Below are 7399 nucleotides of genomic sequence, written 5' to 3'. Positions count from 1 at the left end.
CATTCTACTAAGTGAGGTATCCCAAGAATGGAAAGACAAGCACCACATGTACTCACCATCAAATTGGTATTAACTGATCAACACATAAATGCACATACAAGAATAATATCTATTGGATGTTGGGCAGGGGGGGAGGGAGGAGGATAGAGGAGGGGACGGGTATTTGCATACCCAAAGAGTTCAATGCGCACCACTCAAAGGATGGGCATATTTGAAACTCAGACTTGGGGGGGGGGGCAAGGACAACATACGTAACCTAAACATCTATACCCCCATAATATGCTGAAATAAAAAAAAATGATTCAATCGCATGGTTGGTGATTACTGCCGCTGCTAGCTAGGAATTCGTTTGGGACCATGGAGAGCACAGCACCTACCCTTGGCCCCTCTCTTTGGCTTGGGATCCCCACAGAATGGCAGCTGGGTTCCCAGAGGGAGCATCTCAGGAGCAAACACACCAAGAAACTCAGGCAAAAGGTGCGAGACTCACAGTAACAGCATTAGAAGTCACAGAATGTCACTTTTGCTACATTCCATTGGCCAAGCAAGTCACCAAGCCCAGCTCAGATTCAACAGGATGAGAAAGAAATTAGCCTCCACCTCTTGATGTAAGAGTGTTGCATTATAAAGGGCATGTAGAATTGTGACCATCTTTGGAAAATATTATCTCCATGGCTTCCAAGTTGCCTCCAGAAACCAGAGTTCCCCAGTGTGTGACCTTGTTCCAGATCTGTTTCCCTAAAGAGTTCACCATTATGAAGGTTTCTTTTTATCTTCTCTCTGCTCAAAATGAACTTTTCATACGTTTATGTCCTATAGTCATTCTTTCTCTCAGGAAACTGAAAAATAATCTAGATTAACCTGTTAATGACTACTGGGCTGTTGCTTAACAATGGTAAAATATTTGTCTTCAAACTATAGTTTTCTCACAGTAAATGACTTATCTCAAAATAATTAAACGAAGAAAGAAATTTGAAACACTTTAAAAATGTACCACAAATGACAATGGCTTCTGATGGGCAATGTAGTAAACTCAGTGATATATATATAGTAACTCATTTACTCTTCATAGCAACCCTATGAGTTAGATGTTATTTGGATGTCCATTTTATAGGTGAGGAAATTAATGCATAGAGAAAGTAAAGAACTTGACAAGAATTTCATCACCAGTAAAGGACAGGGCTTGGATTTCTTCCCATGTGAGTATGAGACCCAATAGTTGCTCTCAACCACCAAAATATTGTCTCCTAGGATTACAAAGTCTGTCTCAATACCCAAGAATATAAAAACTTTCTGAACTTCCTTTTCCTCCAGTGTTTGCATCTTTTTATGAGATTATCAAAAATACAAAATATAAATAATTGTTAACTCCTAACTCATTATGCCCCTTATCACAGACACAGTGTGATATACAACACTGGGATGGGTGAAAATAGTTAAATTGGTTGATTCTCTTTATCACATACATACATGCATTCACATACCACACACACACACGCACATGCACATACACACACTTTTAAAAAGCAAAGTCTTTAAATTTGGAGAGTCTGCCAAAATATCCTGCTTCAGTTACAGCAATAATATCTCCAGGTTACTCAAATCACAACTACCATGTTTTGGAAGCAGCATTTGAAATTAGATTCTAGTTGAAGTAATGAAGTAATCCCATTGATAATATTCCCCTATTAGGAAGCAGAAGAGACAAATAAAATACAAAAAAGATATGCCCAGAATTTCTATCTCAACTTATAGGAACTCCTCACTTCTATTGCTATTGCATATATTTGTTATTATCTGGTATCATATCTTGGAGCTCAGTCTCTCCTCATTCTCAATTCAAATGGTTTATGTGAAGCTGTCCCACCCTTCAGTGTAAGGGGTGAAACATAATCTAGAACCTTCCAAAAGAGTGACCATTCCCATGTCTATGATAATCAATTCAGAGATAGGCATGTGACAAAACCCCAAATCAGAGCCATCATAAAGATTTCTGGAAAAACTCTTAAATAAAAGATGCCCCTTTGCTCTGAGAAAGCTAGTTATCAAATGATGGAAGCCTAGGCTTACATTAGGTCACCTGTAGGCTTCGGTCGGCCATCTGCATTAACTCTTCCTATCTCTGTAAACATGTCCTTTGCAATGTGACTTTGCTACTTCTATCAGAAGATGAAGTCTTAAAAAAAAAAAATGTAAAAAAAGTCTGCCTGTGAATAAATCCTTTAAGAGAAAAGAAAAACAAGAGATAGGAAAAAAAAAGAGACAGAGAAAGTGTCGGTGACCTAAAGGTTTCTTTTAAGGTCCTGGATCTAGTGATGCATGAATTTCATCCTGGAATTTGTAGATTACACAAGTAGAAAAAGTCTATTCTCACTTGAACTGTTTGAAATGGGGTTTCTGTCACATGTGCCCAAATTGATCTTGACTTACTGTCAAAATTATGTGTCCTTACCGACTTCAACTTAAAATTGCAAAATTCATTTGAGACATGGAAATAATGAAATATTTCAGATAAGCTTTAAGCAATAATTACTATATACTTATTAACTATTAAACGTAATCATTAATATTTATGTATAACACATGGAAAGATTTAAAATTTGTTTTATATATATGCTTATACTTTTTCATGGATACTAGCAGATCTGTGAATAAACTATGTCGCTTCTATTTTCAAATTCCAATCTTGTGTCATTTGTAGTTACTATATGCCCAACTTCTTGACCCACTCTCAACTATTGAAATACACCTAAATCATGAAAATTTATACTTCGCCTATTTCTTATATATTAAATGTAGTTGTTTTCAGTTCTTTGATTTTTCAATTTCTTGACACATTTTCAATCACTCAACAAATACTTATTAAGTATATTTTTAAAATATTTGAGTATATACCACATGTTAAACACAACTCAAGATATTGAAAACCTCAAGAATAAGATGCATAAAGCCCATTTTCTCACAGAGCTTATATTTTATTGGGAATGAGAAACAATAAGCAAATAAGTAATTAAATAATATAATTTTTAAATTTTGATAAGTTCTAGGAGGGACAAGGGAATAAAGTGAAAGAAAGAGAGGTGATGTTTTGAATGGCCAAAAAGACCTTTCCGAAGTGGTAACACTTGAACAACGTAGACCTAAATAACGGGAAGGAGGCAGCTATGGGAATATCTGGTTAACGTGTTTCAGGCAAAAGGAAAAGCAAATCATCCCTCAAAATTAAAATAGGAAAAGTATGTACATATATAAATTCTGCATATAGAAATACACAGATTTTTATCACTTTTTTGAAAATTATTACATTTTAAAACATACAGTATGGGGTATGGGGTATTAATATGATTAGACAGCACTCCAAGATATTACAACTAGGTTGATGTTTAATAGAATGTATAGGAAATATCTAAATATATTAAGGATAGCATCTGCCCAGGGATGGTGGTGGCAGCCTGATGAGAGGTGTTAGATCCTGAATGAGTGAGAAGAGTATCTTCATGAGGAAGGGGCCAGTGACAGTAATGACCCTACACAATGTATCAGACCCCAACATGAATGATGAGGGCGTGTAGGTTAAGTGCGGTAGTGGAGACACTGGGAGGTTGGATACATAAAAGGAATTGATCCAATAAAATACATTAAGCATAAAAACAGCCTAGTTTCTCAAATGTCAGACAAAGGGATTACAGATAGGAAAAGAGAGAAAGCAAGTATGAATTCCGTGGTACTGGATTTAAAATGGAGATATTAATGTGAACTATTAATTAGATAGATGAATAGATATTACATATGGATGTAAATGTGTGTGCATGCACGTGTGTGTTCACGTGTGTGTGTAGCTCTTTCCACTGAGAGGCTTGGGATTATCAATCTTCAATAACAATGAGCCACTCAGATCTTGATTTCTAAAGACTATTGTCACTTAAGGGAAACAGAACTCCCTGAAGAAATGATTCATTTAGAGCTGGGGCAGAAAAAATGATAAGATCAGCATGGCATATCTTTTTATGTCAATAAGAAAAAATTCTCAGAAAAATGATGGAGAAATGTCAAAATGACATCACAGAAAGTACCTTGGAAGGAAATTCACTGACCAAATCTGGGGCAATTTTTAACATCAAAGTAAATAATGAGAATATTGAACTGCAACCTGTTAAATAAAATAAGAATGTCAATTCATACAGATATAAATAAATGAATAAATTAAAATTTTGATGAGAAATGGAATATTTATATAGCCTTAAAATAACTCCCCTACAAAATATTTGTTAATTATAAAGGGAAAAAAGTAACCATATAGCAAATATCCTGGCAGATACCACCTAAATTAGTAATCAAAGTTAAAATCATCAGTAATAGAATAAATCAAACTTATTTGTCACCTGATAGGCTGAAAGAGAAGAATGTAGAGTCACTTTGTGATATTTCTGCCCAACTTGCATAACTTCAATCTAATTATGAGGAAGCCTGAGACAAACCCAATGGAGGAACATTCTACCAAATATCAGGCCTATAATAATCTTTAGAAATGTAATGGTTGTGTACATCAAAGAAAGACTAAAGAACTGTTTCAAACTGAAGGAGTTTAAATAAAGATGACAACTAAAGGTTGTACATGATTCCAGACTGGTTCTTTTCTTATAAAAAAAATATCGAAACTATTGGAAAAACTTTGCAATTTCCTTCCTTAGTGTTTTGTAGTTCTCTCTGTAGAAGTCTTTCACCTCCTCGGTTAAATATATTCTTAGGTATTTTATTTTCTTTGTTGCTATTGTGAAAAGTATTGAGTCTTTGATTTGATTCTCAGCTTGAGTGTTGGTGTATAGGAATGCTACTGATTTGTGTACATTGATTTTGTAACCTGAGGCTTTGCTGAATTTATTTGTCAATTCCGGAAGTCTCTTGGCAGAATCTTTGGGGTTTTCTAGATATAAAATCATCTCATCAGCAAAGAGTAATAATTTGACCTCTTCTTTCCCTATTTGGATACTCTTGATTTCCTCCTCTTGCCTGATTGCTCCAGCTAGGACTTCCAGCACTATGTTGAACAGAAGCGGTGACAGTGGACAACCTTGTCTGGTTCTAGTTCTAAGTGAGAATGCTTTTAATTTTTCCCCATTTAGTGTGCTGTTGGCTGTGGGTTTGTCATATATGGCATTTACAATGTTGAGGTATGTTCCATCTATGCCTATTTTGTTAGGAGTTCTTATCATAAAAGGGTGCCAAATTTTGTCAAATGCTTTTTCTGCATCTATTGAGGGTTCAATTTTGAGATTGTTTCAAAATAAAAGCATTTAAAAAAAATAAGTGACAATGGCAGAATCATTCAGCAACACTCAGTGATAACAAGATAAGAGTATTGTGGTTAGTAATTACAGCTGTGAAGCATCAGAAGCCGTTGCATCACAAACCACACAGGTGTACTAAAAAGAATATCAGAGACCTAAAGTAGAGGAGATCATTCTGCTGGTATCATTACATTATCAATACTAGTTTAGAGAAAACAGGACATCTGGCTTCTGAGCAGGAACCTTTTTACTGTCAGCAACCAAAGAGGAAATTTAAATATGGGTAAATATGGGTGATTTAAATACGGGAAATTTAAATATATTGAGAAAAGCAAGAAGCTTCTTATTCAGAAGTGTGCCCAATGCCACACCATGCAAAAGGGAGGCAAGCACAAGACTGGGCCAAATCCCCATGGTTTGGGCGGAAGACAGGTCAGGCTGCTGGAGTCTCTTATACAGACACCAATAAGGACAAAGGCATCACCTGGGGAGAGGATACTGATGGAGTATTATTTATTTGGAGAATCCCAAGAAGTACATCCCTGAAACAAAAATGGTCTTTGCAGGCATTAAGAAAGGGCAGACTTGATAGCTTATCTCAAAAAAAGCTGTTAATGAGTAATAATTGGCCACTGCCTTATTTATTATAAAACAGAACTATCTCATGACTTTTTTATGTGGACCATAATTTAATTCATCTCATACAACAGAATTCAGATCATGAATGAGTGATGGAATATTTTTGTTGAACAGTCCTGATTTTACCAAGATTGGCTTGTGGTTAAATGAATATGATAAGTTTTTTGAATTTTAATAATAATTCTAATTCAGTAAATGCTAACACTTTTTTCCCCTTCTAAAGATATGATTGGACTTACTTCATTAGTAATATTCAATTTTTCACAAAGATGGTAAATTGTCATCTCAAAACCTATTGAAGATTGGTTTTATATTTGGATTTTTGTAACTAGTTATGTGAATATATTTAAATACTAAGGAAATCCCTTCGCCGTCTCAGAACCAAGCAAGACTCTCTGGTATTTTAATTTGTGTTCATTAGCCTGTTAAAAATGAGGGATGGAGATAAGGTAGCAATGTGTACTTTATTTTTCTGGTCTTAACTATGTCAATCTAATTTCCTGTGTCTACTAAATTGCTGCCTTTTATTAATTGAAAGGCATTTTAGTGTGGTTTCTGTGTAATATCAAATAAAGAATATTTAACACTTCTCACATTTTATAGACAATCTATAAGGTTAAATGCTTTTATAAGTCAATGTGACAGGAAATAGTAGCAAATTAAATTTTTGAATTCTTTACTATCTAAGTGAGACTTAGTTATAATTTAGGATTATCTTTGAACAGCTATTCAAAAACAAATACAACTGTAGAACTACTGTACAAGTGCGATTGGTAATGGTGCTTTTACCAACTCATTAAAAGGATTAAATAGAGATCACACAAATTTAAAAATTATGTGTGATCATAATAAGATAATTAAAAATAAAATCATGGATCATGAAAAAAATGCTAGTTTAGGTTGTTCTCAGGTGGGCCCTTCCTTCTCAATGAGGGGGAATTGGAAATTAATATCAGATCCTAATATGTAGATTTTAGAATACATATATATATTTAAAATACATTTTATGTTTTATGTTGTTCTCCTGAAAACATATGTTAGAGTGATTCTAAGCCAACCTTATTTTTGTCTTTAAAAATCCTAAGCCCTCCACAAAATATCTATATATACATATGAACAGATTACATGGTAATATATTTTTTAATATCCTGGACCAGAAGGTTATACAGAGGCCTAAGCAGGCAAAATCAGGTAAGTGGTTCCTTAAACAGAATTTTGTCTTAACACATATTAGTTCTCTCTAGATGTGCTATGAGATTATATTTTAAAATATTGAGCTAAATTGAATGTGCTATAAATATTTACATAATATAATTCCCAAATTAGGTCTGCAAAACTTAATTATAAATGAAGATCTAATATAAGCATTCTTTGGATTTTAGTGTAGGACTTATTCCTTGATGTATACTTAAGGATAAAAGGAAAGTAATTACTAATAAATCCCTCTACACCCGAGAGTCATAAATCTATTT

At 34.1% G+C, this 7399-nt stretch overlaps 1 pseudogene; it reads left to right on the top strand.

Annotated features, from left to right (window-relative positions):
* Positions 1-5903, top strand: part of LOC105809105 — a 190726-nt pseudogene extending 184823 nt beyond the window's left edge.
* Positions 5904-7399: the final 1496 nt, after the last annotated feature.

This window comes from Propithecus coquereli, unplaced genomic scaffold, assembly GCF_000956105.1.
Source record: "Propithecus coquereli isolate 6110/MARCELLA unplaced genomic scaffold, Pcoq_1.0 Scaffold19, whole genome shotgun sequence".
In the NCBI taxonomy this organism is placed as follows: Eukaryota; Metazoa; Chordata; class Mammalia; order Primates; family Indriidae; genus Propithecus; species Propithecus coquereli.
This window is presented reverse-complemented; position numbering and strand designations above follow the sequence as displayed.